This window comes from Oryctolagus cuniculus, chromosome 18, assembly GCF_964237555.1.
Source record: "Oryctolagus cuniculus chromosome 18, mOryCun1.1, whole genome shotgun sequence".
Taxonomy (NCBI): Eukaryota; Metazoa; Chordata; class Mammalia; order Lagomorpha; family Leporidae; genus Oryctolagus; species Oryctolagus cuniculus.
Window position 1 is genome coordinate 17796326 of NC_091449.1, and position 14663 is coordinate 17810988.

Below are 14663 nucleotides of genomic sequence, written 5' to 3' on the forward strand. Positions count from 1 at the left end.
TTTTCATATGTTGCATTTGTTTTATCAGTCCAAAGTATTTTATTTTCATTTTAGTATCTTTTTTAACTCACAGATTATGTATAAGTGTATTGTTTTATTTCCAAAAATTTATAAGTTTTCTAGCTATTTCATTGTTACGGATTTCTAATTTTATCTCATTTGATCAGAGAATACATTTTGCATGATTGAGTCTTTGAAATTCATTGACATGTATTTTTATGGCACAATATATGAATCTTCCTTAGTGAATATACCATGTACACTTAAAGAGCACATGTATTTAACAGTTGTTAGGTGAAGTACTATACAAATGTGCCAATTTGTTTGATAATTTATACCATTTATATCTTCACTGTTTTTGTGTATGTGTCTGTGTCTTTTTTCTTTTTGATCAACTCTTGAGACACAGATGTTAAAATCAGGGCCAGGACTACAGTGAGACATCCAGAGTGCAAAGTTAAGGAGGTGTGGGGAGCAACTCAGACTAGACTAAGTTACTCGAATTAAGACTTATTCTGTGCATCTGCTCTCCCACAATATGGCGCTGGGAGAGGAGTAAACAGCTTCTACACAGCTGCCTCCAGTTCAACCAATAAGCTGCAGGAGCTGCTCCTGATTGGAGGAGAGCAGCGTACTCGGCATGTGGGTAGCAGAGTTGGGATTGGTGGAAGAGGACTATAAAGGAGGAGAGAGACAACATGTACCAGGAACATCTATCTGAAGGAACACCTGAGCAGCCCCCGAGAGAGAGCCGGCCGGCGGTGTGCCGCTCCCCCGCGGAAGTGGGGAACGTGGCAGGGGGAACCCCCCTTCCACGGAGGTGGAAGGGTCGGTAGCCAACCCGGGAAGAACCAGCAGCAAACCCGGGAAGGGCCGAGCAGACAAAAGAACAGCGCAGGGTCCTGTGTCGTTCCTCCGCGAAGAGGGGGAATGACAAGGAGGCTGTCACTCTTAGGATCATGTAAGTATAGTGTTGTTTGAAGCCATATTTTTAGGTATATACACATATATGTCTTCCTTTATGTTAATATTCTGTCATTATGAAATATACCTCATTATCACCGGTCTAGTTTGTCTGAAATTAATATAGCCACTAGCTATATATTTTATATCTACATACAATGTAAGTCATAAACAGAAGTCACAATTTTTGCTTTGAACAGTAATATGTAGTTTAAAGAAATTGAGAGAATTAAAAGAGTTATTGTATTTATCCAGAGAGTTAACATTTCTGTTGCTTTTCCTTTTTTTCTAAGTCTCATTTCCCCATGGGTAGCATTTTGTTTAAACCTAAAGAACCTACTTTTAGTATTTCTTATTGTACAGAGTTACTGGTGATGAGTTCTATTAGTTTTCTTTGATCTGAAAGTTACTTTATTTTGGATTCATTTTTTAAAGCTTTTATTTAGTGAATGCATTTTTCATAGGTACAAATTTAGGAATGTAGTGGTTCTTTCCCCCATACCCACCCTCCCACCCTGATTCCTGTCCCACTTCCTGCTCCTTCTCCCATCCTCTTCTTTATTATGGTTCATTTTTAGTTTATGTACAGAGGACCAACTCTGTTAAGTGCAGATTTCAACAGTTTGCACCCACACACAGACGCAACATATAGAGTACAGTTTGAGAACAAGTTTTGCAGGTAATTCTCATAGTATAACTCATTAAGGACAGAGGTCCTACATGTGGAGTAAGTGCACAGTGACTTCCGTTTTTCCTTTAATAATTAACATTATTATTTATGATGTCAGTGATCACCTGAAGCTCTTGCCATAGGCTGCCAAGGCTATGGAAGCCTTTTGTGACCACAGAATCCGGTGTTTGGACACTGCCATTAGCAAAGTGGATGTTCTCTCCTCCCTTCAGAGAAAAGCACATCCTTCTTTGATGGCCCTTTCTTTCCACTGAGGTCTCACAGAGATCCTTCATGTAGGATATTTTTTGCCATAGAGTCTTGGCTTTCTGTACCTGAAATGCCCTCACAGGCCTTTCAGCCAGACCAGGAAGCCTTAAGGGTTGATTCTGAGGTCAGAGTGTTATTTACAGCGAATGTCATTCTAGGAGTCTGCTGTGTGGACTGCTTCCCATGTTGGACATTCCCTCCTTTTTAATTCTATTATTATTACCAGGCACTTGATGTTATTTATATGATCACTTTTTTTTCTTTTTTGGACAGGCAGAGTAGACAGAGAGAGAGTCAGAGAGAAAGGTCTTCCTTTTCCGTTGGTTCACCCCCCAAATGGCCGCTGCGGCCGTAGCGCTGTGGTCGGCCCACCGCGCTGATCCGAAGCCTAGAGCCAGGTGCTTCCTCCTGGTCTCCCATGCAGGTGCAGGGCCCAAGCACTTGGGCCATCCTCCACTATCTTCCCGGGCCACAGCAGAGACCTAGACTGGAAGAGGAGCAACTGGGACTAGAACCTGGTGTGCCGGCGCCGCAGGCAGAGGATTAGCCTAATGAGCCGTGGCACCGGCCTGGGATCTTTTTTCAATTGGCTTTATATACATATGATTAACTTTATATACATATGATTAACATATGATTTATATACATGTGATTTTTTTTTTCAAATTTCATTTCTTTTGAGATAGAATTTGTTTTTTGGTTGTTCTTCTCTACTGTTTATTTGTCCTCACTTCTGACAGACCTTTATTTCCAATTTAATCCTAATTTATTCACCTAATTTCTGAGTTTTTCTGATACTCATATATGTTATTATTTTGCTTATTATAATTCAGTATTTATTCCCATGTAGTAAAAATTAACCATACCCATCTCTCTGTCTCTCTCTCTCACTGTCTAACTCTGCCTGTCAAAAAGACATGCTAATTAATTAAAAAAAAATTAACCATACCCAACGAGAGATCTGGCCTTTGCCATTGGCTCCTGGGAGGTGATCTTTAAGCTTTTAGAATGTCCTGTTTGATAAGTGCCTTTGTTTACCTTACATAAATACTGAACAGTCTAACAATGTTATTTTTTTGGTGAGGACTTGGGTCTAGGGATATTAGCTGCTGTCTGGAGGGGCTGGAAGCTAAAGTCACCCATGTGAGTAATCAACCATGGTTGTGTGACTGAGCGCCAGGTAGGAATTCTGGACGCCCAGGTCCAGGTAAGCTTGCCTGGTTGGAAATACTCCATGCATACTTGTCACACATTGTTACCAGGCAAAGTTAGCACTGTCCATTACTCTACTGAGAGAGGACAGCTGGAAGCTTTGCTCTTGAATCTTTCCTGGACTATGCCTTTTGTGTCTTTTTTATTGGCTTATTTTTAATGTATCTTTTAAATTTTTATTTATTTATTTTTTATTTGAAAGGCAGAGACAGACAGAGACCTCCCATCAACTGGTTCCCTTCCCAAATGCCTACAAGAACCAGGACTAAGCCAGGCCGAAGTCAGGAGTTAGAAACTCACCCGGCCTCCCATGTGGGTGGCAGATACCCAGCTACTTGAGCCTGTGTACTGCCTCCCAGGATGCACATTAGCAGGAAGCTAGAATCCAGAGCACAGCCAAGACTCAAACTCAGGCACTCGGTTATGAGATGTGGAGGTCCCAAGCAGCATCTTGACCAATATGCCGACTTCAGCACCTCCTTGACTTACTTGGATCTGTATTCTTTTGCTGTAATAAACCATGGCTGTGATTATACTAGCTTTTCTTTTCTTTCTTTCTTTTTTTTTTTTTTTAAAGATTTATTTATTTGAAAGAGAGAGAGAGAGAGAAAGAGAGAGAGGTCTTTTATCTACTGGTTCACTCCTCAAATGGCCACAATGGCTGTAACTGAACTGATCTGAAGCCAGGAGCCAGGAGGTTCTTCTGGGTCTCCCATGTGGACGTAAGGGTCCAAGGACTAGGCCCATCCTGTGCTGCTTTTCCAGGTGTGTTAGCATGGAGCAGGATTAGAAGTGGAGAAGCTGGGATTCAACCTGTGCCCTTATGGGATGCCGGCGCTATAGGCCAGGGCTTTAACCCACTGCGCCACAGCATTGGCTCCTATAATAGCTTTTAGCAGTTCTGTAAGTTCTGCTGAATTCCCCAACCTGAGAGTAATCCTGGGAAACTCCAAACTTATCATTTCATTTATTTGAAAGTCAGAATTACACAGGGAGAGGAAAAGCAAACAGAGAGAGAGGTCTTCCATCTGCTGGTTCACTCCCCAGTTGACTGCAATGGCTGGAGCTGTGCCGATCAGGAGCCAGGAGCTTCTTCAGAGTCTCCCACGTGGGTGCAGGGGCCCAAGGACTTGAGCCATCTTCTACTGCTTTCCCAGGCCATAGCAGAGAGCTGGATCAGAAGTGGAGCAGCTGGGACTTGAACCGGCACCCATATGGGATGCCGACACTGCAGGCAGCGGTTTAACCCACTACGCCACAGTGCTGGCTCCCGAACTTATAATTTCTTATTTATTTTACTATTTCTCTTATTTTTAAAACTATCTATTTATTTGAAAGGCAGAGTTACACAGAGAGAGGAGAGACAGAGATTCTTCCATCTGCTGGTTCACTCCCCAAATGGCCACAACAGCCGGGACTGAGTCAGGGCAAAGCCAGGAGCCAGAAGCCTCTTTAGGGTCTCCCACGTGGTTGCAGGGGCCCAAGGATTTGGACCATCCTTCACTGCTTTCCTAAGCATGTTAGCAGGGAGCTGGATTGGAAGTGGAGCAGCCAGGACCTAAACCAGTTCCCATATGGGGTGCTGGCGCTGCAGGCCAGGGCTTTAACCTACTGAGCCACAATGCCAGGCCCAATTTTTTTGTTTTTAAGCAATGTAAGACAAATGGTTTTCCTGTGAAAACAGCTCTATCTTTTCATGTATCATCTGATGAATAGTTTAATTTCCTTTGGGGAAATTTTAAATTTTTTGTATATATTTCCCTTTTGAAGAACAACAGTATAGTTAAAGGTGAAATTGAGCTTTTGTCTATGTGTAAGTAAAGGCTTGATAGAGCCTAAGTGGTGATTTATTTTAAGACCGTATCATAGCGGCTGGCACTGTGGTGTAGCAGGTAAAGCCAGTGCCTGCAGGGCCAGCATCCCATATGGGTGCTGGTTCAAGTCCCAGCTGTTCCACTTCTGATCCCGCTCTGCTAGGGCCTGGGAAAGCAGTGAAAGATGGCCCAAGTCCTTGGGCTCCTGTACCCACGTGGGAAGACCTGGAAGAAGCTCCTGGCTCCTGGCTTTGGATTGGTGTAACTCCAGCCTTTGCAGCTGTTGTGCCAAGATCCTTAGATCCCTGCAGAGACCCCCAGAGAGTCGATCACACCGAACTGCAAAAAGCAAGGTTTATTCGGAGTACAAGCCGCGACAGGGACCCCATCCAACCAACTGGCGCAGCGGAGGCAGGAGTGGGCCCCCAGTCTTTGGGAGAGTTTTTAAGGAAAAAAAGGGCTACATCAGCAGGAAAAAAGAGTTACATTAGCGGGGGCTTACAACACGGAAGCTCTGGGTACAGGGAGTTGAGTTACAGGGGGCTTACAGCACGGGAGCTTTGGGTACAGGGAGTTTTGGGTACAGGGAGTTACTTTGTTTAGCTATCTTTTGTCTATGGAGCTAGCTGTCCCTGGTAAGCTTTGATATCTCCAGAATGCCTGAATGCCTGCTTTCACAAGGACTCGGGTCTGCTATGGGAAACGGAGGCTGCTTTTTTTGTTTTAAAATGGAGTCACTTTGGCTCTTCACAGCCAATTGGGGAGTGAACCAGTGATGGAAGACCTCTTTCTCTGTCTGCCTCTCCTTCTCTCTCTAACTCTTTCAAATAAATAAGTCTTAAAAAAAAAAAAAAGACCATATCATAGATGGTGAATTTTACTATATCAGAATACATAGAGTATTTGGTTGATCTCTCTTCAAGATGGCAAGATTATTATTATGTTAGGATGAAAATATTCTGCTCCCTTCATAGTGCAGTTCTATGTTCCTTGAAATCTGTGTGATTTTAGATCAGCTTCTGTGCATATATAACTTCTTATCAACAAGATCCCTTTCTGTTAATCTAATGGCTTTACAATTTCAAATTATTATCCAGATGGGACTGTGGTGGAATGAGAAGGCCATGCCAAGATGGCCGCTGGCAAGCGAGTGTCAGTTTGTTAGGAATGGCTCCGGAACCCACCTGGCAACAGAGCCTGCCTGGCAACAGGGTGTGATTGGTTAGGGCATAAACCGCCCCTTGACCGGATTGGCTGCCTCGGCTATATAAGCTGCTGTAGCAACTGAAATAGAGCAGTCTGCAGGCTGCTCCCCTCTGGCCCACTTTCACTTGGCTCCTGGGCTCTGTGTGGTGACTCCGCGCCTCTTGCTCCCACCGTGCTCCTCCTCTCAGAACGAATCCACAGCAACATGGGACATTTTTTTAAAAAAACTTTGAGTCCATGTTCATGTGGGAAATACGCCCAACTGAGACCACCTACCCACCAGAGGATGGACTCCAACATGTGAAGGTAGTGAGAAGAAAGGCTTTATTTACGGCTTTGTAAGGCAGGTGTCCGTCGGTAGGCACACAGAGAAAGAAACCAAGCACCCTTTTATTTTTGAGTGTGCAGGTCACTCCTCACTGGCTGAGTACATTGAGAGACACAGTCTTTTTGGACATGGCCCAAGACGGGGCAGGTGATTGGGTGACCAGACAAGTTGCTGGGCAAACAGGAGGGGGAAGGGTCTGGCTGGGAATGTGGCAGAGGCCTTGAATGGGGAGACTTGTTATAGTTGTTGAGACTTCTTACATTTTCACTTTTTTTTGTTTTTAAGATTTATTTATTTATTTGAAAGTCAGAGTTACGGGCCCGGCGGCATGGCTCACTTGGCTAATCCTCCGCCTGTGGCACTGGCATCCCATATGGGCGCTGGGTTCTAGTCCCAGTCCTTCCTCTTCCAGTCCAGCTCTCTGCTGTGGCCTGGGAGGGCAGTGGAGGATGGCCCAAGTGCTTGGGCCTTGCACCCACATGGGAGACCAGGAGGAGGCATCTGGCTCCTGGCTTCGGATTGGCACAGTGCGCCAGCCATGGCAGCCATTTGGGGGATGAACCAACGGAAGGAAGACCTTTCTCTCTCTCTCACTGTCTGTAACTCTGTCAAATAAAGAAATTTAAAAAAAAAAAGAGAGAGAGAGTTACAGAGAGAGAGAGAGAGATCTTGCATCCGATGATTCACTCCCCAATTGGCTGCAACGGCTGGAGCTGTGCCAATCTGAAGCCAGGAGCCAGGAGCTTCTTCTGGGTCTCCCATGTGGGTGCAGGGGCCCAAGGACTTGGGCCATCTTCTACTTCTATCCCAGGCCATAGCAGAGAGCTGGATTGGAAGTGGAGCAGCCGGGACTAACTGGCACCCATATGGGATGCTGGCACTGTGGGGTGGCAGCTTTACCCACTATGCCACAGTGCCATCCTTGCCAGAATTTCTAAAACCACATATTGAATAGGATTTATGAGAGCAGACGTTTTTGTCTTTCACTATTACTGTAGGTTTTTTTTTTTTTTTTTTTTTTTTTTTGGACAGAGTGGACAGTGAGAGATAGAGACAGAGAGAAAGGTCTTCCTTTTGCCGTTGGTTCACCTTCCAATGGCTGCCGCGGCCGGCACACCGCGCTGATCCGATGGCAGGAGCCAGGTACTTCTCCTGGTCTCCCATGGGGTGCAGGGCCCAAGCTCTTGGGCCATCCTCCACTGCACTCCCTGGCCACAGCAGAGAGCTGGCCTGGAAGAGGGGCAACCGGGACAGAATCCGGCGCCGCGACTGGGACTAGAACCTGGTGTGCCAGCGCCGCTAGGTGGAAGATTAGCCTATTGAGCCGCGGCGCCGGCCTACTGTAGGTTTTTTGTATAGGGTTAGAAAATTGCATTTTATTTCTATTTTAATGAATTTTCCCAAATGCATTTAAAATTTTTATTAATATAATTCTTTTTAAAAATATTGTATTTAGGCACCGGCCTACTGTAGGTTTTTTGTATAGGGTTAGAAAATTGCATTTTATTTCTATTTAAATGAATTTTCCCAAATGCATTTAAAATTTTTATTAATATAATTTAAAAAAAAATATTGTATTTAGGCCGGCGCCGCGGCTCACTAGGCTAATCCTCCACCTAGTGGCGCCGGCACACTGGGTTCTAGTCCCGGTCGGGGCGCCGGATTCTGTCCCGGTTGCCCCTCTTCCAGGCCAGCTCTGCTGTGGCCAGGGAGTGCAGTGGAGGATGTCCCAAGTGCTTGGGCCCTGCACCCCATGGGAGACCAGGAGAAGTACCTGGCTCCTGCCATCAGATCAGCGCAGTGCGCTGGCCGCAGTGCGCCGGCCGCATCGGCCATTGGAGGGTAAACCAACGGCAAAAGGAAGACCTTTCTCTCTGTCTCTCTCTCTCACTGTCCACTCTGCCTGTCAAAAAATAAAAATAAAAAATAAAATATTGTATTTATTTATTTCAGAGGTAGAGTTACAGAAAGTGAGAGGGAGAGACAGAGAGAAAGGTCTTCTACCCGCTGGTTCACTCCTCAAATGGCTACAATGGCTGGAGCTGGGCTGATCTGAAGCCAGGAGCCAGGAGCCAGGAGCTTCTTCCAGGTCTCCCATGCAGGTGCAGGGGCCCAAGCACTTGGTCCATTTTCCACTACTTTCCCAGGCCATAGCAGAGAGGTGGATCGGAAGAGGAGCAGCCAGGACTAGATTAGTTTGTGGTTTAGGATTAATCTACTGTACCACAGAACCACCCCCATTTAATTCTTTCAATCCTCTTGTAAGACAGTATTAGGAGTTTTACAGACAGTGATTGACTTGATTAAGATTTAAAAGAAATACGAATGAGGTGTCAGAACTCTAATTTTCCTACATCCCAGTCATGGTAGTAATTTATGTGAAACAGATACCATGTAAAGCGTAACTGAAGGGATTGCCCAGACTTTATTGAGTTTTTATAGTGAGTAGGTATTGAATTTTTTGTTTTTCTGTACCAATTTGTTTTCTTCTCTCATTTATTAATATGAATGATTATACTGATTGCTTGATATATTTACAGTCTTATATTTGGGGAATAAACCTGGTCAGGCAGTGGCTTTTACCTGCTGTGTTACAGTGCCGGCCCCTATTTGTGGTGTATTAATTCATTTTACAAATCCCTGGATTAATTTGCTAGTTTGTTATTGAGGATTTTGTTTATATTCGTGAGGGTTTTTGTTCAGTAGTGTCTTTTCTTACACTGTTTCTGCTTCTGATAGCAGGGTAATGGTGACTTCATACAATTTTGGAAAGTGTTCCTGATTTCTCTAGGTTTTTTTTTTTTTTTTAAAGATTTATGTTTTTATTTGAAAGTCAGAGTTACACAGAAAGAGAAGGAGAGGCAGAGAGAGAGAGAGAGATCAATCTTCCATCCTCTGGTTCACTCCCCAATTGGCCACAACAGCCAGAGCTGAGCCAATCTGAAGCCAGGAACTTCTTCTGGGTCTCCCATGTGGGTGCAGGGGCCCAAGGGCTTGGATTTCCATTGCTTTCCCAGGCCATAACAGAGAGCTGGATTGGAAGTGGAGCAGACTGGACTAGAACCAGTGTCCATATGGAATGCCACCACTGCAGGCGAGGGCTTTACCTGCTATACCACTGCACCGGCCCCCGCAGGCCTTTCTTTTATAACATTTTTAAAAACTATTTTTTAGTTCTTTGAGAGAGAACATGTTCCCATTTGCTGGTTCACTCCCCAGATGCTGCTAGGGCTGGATCCAGGAGCCAGAATTGCAATCCAGGTCTCCCATGTGGGTGGCAGGAATATAATTACTTGTGCCATCACTGCTTCCTCCCAGGCTCTGCATTGGCTGGTGGCTGGAATCAACAACCAGAGCCTGGAATTGAACCCAGGTTCTCCAGTGTGAGACGCAGGTGTCTTAACTGCTAGGCTAAATGCCTGTTCTATAAACATTCCTTTCTAAGGATAGCAGTATCAGTGCTCCAGTGTTAACCCTTTTCTGCTCGGTTATTTCCCTTGGCCCTGCACAAGACATCTTTATAGCAAAATTATTATTAATAGAACCCCTGCAGCAGAGTGAGACCAACCTGCATTACTATACTTGGTTATGTCCTTCTAGGCTCTTTGATTTGGCCTGTTGAAACTAAAGCCACTTTCTATCTTAGAAAGCCAATTGGGCCTGGCGCCGCGGCTCACTAGGCTAATCCTCCACCTTGCGGCACCGGCACACCGGGTTCTAGTCCCAGTCGGGGCGCCGGATTCTGTCCCGGTTGCCCCTCTTCCAGGCCAGCTCTCTGCTGTGCCAGGGAGTGCAGTGGAGGATGGCCCAAGTGCTTGGGCCCTGCACCCCATGGGAGACCAGGATAAGTACCTGGCTCCTGCCATCGGATCAGCATGGTGCGTGGCGGCCATTGGATGGTGAACCAATGGCAAAAGGAAGACCTTTCTCTCTGTCTCTCTCTCTCACTGTCCACTCTGCCTGTCAAAAAAAAAAAAAAAAAAAAAAAAGAAAGCCAATTGGGGGGCCAATGCTATAACATAGCAGGTAAAGCCATCTCCTGCAGTGCCAGCATCCCATATAGGTGCCAATTCAAGTCCTTCCTGCTCTACTTCTGATCCAGGTAATGTGCTTGGGAGAGCAGCGAAAGATGGCCCAAGTGCTTGGGCCCCTGCAACCATGTGAGAGACCCAGAGAATGTTCTTAGCTCCTGGCTTTGACCTGGCCCTGCCTTGGCCATTGTGGCCATTTGGGGAGTGAATCACAAGGTAGAAGATCTCTCTCTCTCTCTCTCTCTCTCTCTCTCTCTCTCTCCCCCCCTCCTTCTCTCTCTGTTTCTATCTTCCAAATAAATAAATAAATCTTATAAAAAATAAAAGCTAGTTGGCTTCCTCCTTAGGTTTCTGTACTGCTCTTTTATTATCTGTCTTGAGGCATCAGTTTAGGCACAGAAAAACTCTGTCTAGAATGGAAAGCTTATCTGGATGCCTTCTGGGGCTGAGACAGTGCTGTAATAAAGTACATCCACAAGTAGTACCTTCCCAGAGGACACATGCGGCATCACCAGAAACAGAGTTTGCAATTGTTGGGGTTTCCTAAGCAAGAAGTGCAGTAGTCAGGAAGTACAGGTGCAGTGATCTAGGGTGGATCAGGAAGACAGGACCCAAGAGATGGTAGCACAGCAGCAGCGTGGCACTGGCTGGCATTAGGACTGCAAGTGTCCCTCCCTACAAAGGCAGCATGTGAGGCCACCACTCAGACAGGGAATAGGACAACGTGTCTACGAGGAGAAGAGAAATCAGAAAGGGGACTTACGCGTCCGGGTGTTGTTACTAGGGAGAGTCCCTGGGTCACGGAGCTCTGAAGAGCAGGAGTGGCTGAGCTTGTTTTTGTAGTACAAGATGTCTTATGTATGTTAGCAGATGCTGGGTGCAGTTTCATAGGGTTTGCAAAGAAGGTAGGCTCTAATGGCCAAAAGACATGTTCATATGCATTATAATTTAAACAGGTGGGTGTGTGAGAATTTGGGTTTGGCACTGGCAGGCTTTGGACTGAACGCCCTTATGTTAGAAAAGAAATGTGGTGGTCAAAGAATCAGACCGGGAGAGGCGACTCAGCAGCTGGGACACATTTATTAGAAAATAAACCTGAGCAGGATCGTCAGTCTTAGAGGCTGAGAGTGTGCCATTGCAGCCATCTGGGGCATGAACCAGCAGATGGGAGACTCTCTCTCTCTCTCTCTCTCTCTCTCTGCCTCTGCCTCTCTGTAGTTCTGCCTTTCAAATAAAGAAATAAATCTTTTCAAAAAATAAATGAGCGAACTTTATGGTACATGAATTGCATCTTGATTTTAAAAAATAGTGTGGGGCCAGTGCTGTGGCCTGGTGGGTAAAGCTCCCACCTGTGATTCCAGCATCCCCAAATGACACAGATTTGTGTCCTACCCACTCCACTTTTTTTTTTTTTTTTTTTGACAGAGTTATAGACAGTGAGAGGGAGAGACAGAGAGAAAGGTCTTCCTTCCGTTGGTTCACTCCCCAAATGGCTGCTATGGTCAGCACTGCGCCGATCCGAAGCCAAGAGCCAGGTGCTTCCTCCTGGTCTCCCATGCGGGTGCAGGGCCCAAGCACTTGGGCCATCCTCCACTGCCTTCCCGGGGCCACAGCAGAGAGAGCTGGACTGGAAGAGGAGTAGCGGGACTAGAACCCAGCGCCCATATGGGATGCTGGCACCGCAGGTGGAGGATTAACCAAGTGAGCCACGGCGCCGGCCCCCCCACTCCACTTCTGATCCAGCTCTCTGCTGATGTCCTAAGAAAAGCAGCAGAGGATGGCTCAAGTGTTTGGGCCACTGCCTACCACATGGGAGACCCAGCTGAAGCTCCCGGCTCCTGGCTTTGGCTATTGCAGATATCTAGAGAGTAAACCAGTAAATGGAACATATCACTCTCTTTCTCTTTCAAATAAATAATATTTTTAAAAAATAGACTTAAAAATATGCATCAATCTGTAAAAGAGCACCATCACGCTCTAAGGGTTAGGCCATTGATTATTACAAGAGTATTAGCATGATGACTGCTTTTTAAAACATCAAAAGTATATACACAGTTGGTTAGAAAAGCTATTAATGTAAGTAACTGGTCTTGTAAAGACTTTATAAAGATCATTAAAGAATTCACTGTTGCAAAATGAATGTGAGAGGTATAAGAGGGTCTTTAGAGAAGCCTTTTGCTTATAGGAGATACTTTAAAAAAATATTTATCTGAAAGGCAGAGTTAGAGAGAGGCAGAGGCAGAGAGAGAGGGAGATCTTTCATCTATCGGTTCACTCCCCAAATGGCTGCAATGGCTAGGACTGTGTCAGGCCAAAGCCAGGAGCTAGGAGCTTCATCTGGGTCTCATATCTGGGTGCCCAGGCCCAGGCACTTGGGCTGTCTGCTTTCCCAGGCACATTAGCAGGGAGCTGGATTAGGAGTGGAGCAGCCAGAACTTGAACTCACATGGGATGCCAGCACTGTAGATGGTGACTTTACCCACTACACCACTGCGCCAGCCCTGAAGATTTTTTTTTTTTTTTTTTTGACAGGCAGAGTGGACAGTGAGAGAGAGAGACAGAGAGAAAGGTCTTCCTTTGCCGTTGGTTCACCCTCCAATGGCCGCCGCGGCCGGTGCGCTGCGGCCGGCGCACCGCGCTGATCCGATGGCAGGAGCCAGGAGCCAGGTGTTTTTCCTGGTCTCCCATAGGGTGCAGGGCCCAAGCACCTGGGCCATCCTCCACTGCACTCCCTGGCCACAGCAGAGAGCTGGCCTGGAAGAGGGGCAACCGGGACAGAATCCGGCACCCCAACCGGGACTAGAACCCGGTGTGCCGGCGCCGCTAGGCGGAGGATTAGCCTAGTGAGCCGCGGCGCCGGCCTGATATTTTTTGAGTATATCAAAAAAGGTTTCTCAGTAAGAAACACTGAAATATATTGACAATAGGATAATAGTTAGACTTTATGCATATTATCAGTTGTAATCACCGGAGGATTTGTATGTTGAGAAAACATACAAGTAGTCATGCATCACATAAGAACATTTGGTCAATGATAGACTGCATATAAACTGGTGGTGCTGTAAGATTGCATTTCCTGGTGACCTCATAGCTGTCTTAGTTTAAGTGTTCTTTTTGTGGTTCATATCCATCAGTTTGTTCTACTTTAGCACCTGTCCCATCCCCAGTGGCTTTTCCATAAAGCTCATGAGTTTTCCCAACACAAACCCGAGCTTCAGCATTTTTACTTTTCTGACAAAGACATCAGGGAGAGGATAATTAGATGGCCAAGCCTTTTTTATGTTTTTTCCAGTGCTGTCTGGAATAAATATATTGACCACTTTCAAGTCATTTGTACCTCTAGTATCATGATTTCCACTATCTTCTGGATCTGGTGGGCCTGTTGGAGCTGAGCTTAAGAAGTCTTCCATATCTGATTGTTGCATTTGTTAGTAAAACCAGCACAGCATAGACAAAGCAAATAACTATTAGTAGTCTTCACATCAGCATGAGCTTCCATGGTGGTCTGCTACATTTTGACCATGGAACATATCTTGTCACAGGTGGGATCCATGCCATGAAAGTCAGGCCATTTTTGTCCTGAACATAACTCAGTAACCAGCTTGAATTTTTTAAGTGCAACTTCATCATTCTGCATATCAGCAAAGACTCACTTCAAACACATCACCCTTGAGACCATCACCCATTGACGAATTTCTCAGAAAGTATCCCTGTAATTAAGCAGTGCATGACTGTGTAAGATCTATATTAAGGTTTTTTATGATACTCTTCTTTTTCAATATCAGAGAATTTTGATATATTTAATTAATGTATTAATGACTTGTTCCCCCTTTGTTGACTATTGATATGAGAAAAACTGAATATGAAACTTGCCTTCTTCTCATGCATACTGATAGCTGTTCGTTCTTTCTTACATTATTCATTTGATTTCATCAATATAGAGGTTTCCACTACCAATTACTTAAACTTAAATTATAGAAAATAATCCTCCTAATGTAATAAATGTGAAAATGGAAATTCTTCTAATTGTTTATATATTTCTACTCAATATTTATTTGTTAAATTTGTTCACTACTATAAAAGGATAAAATGCTTATCACCCTTTTTAATGTAAGAATTTCTCTACAGTGTATATGCAAAGTAGACATGAATCTGGACACAGGTGAATA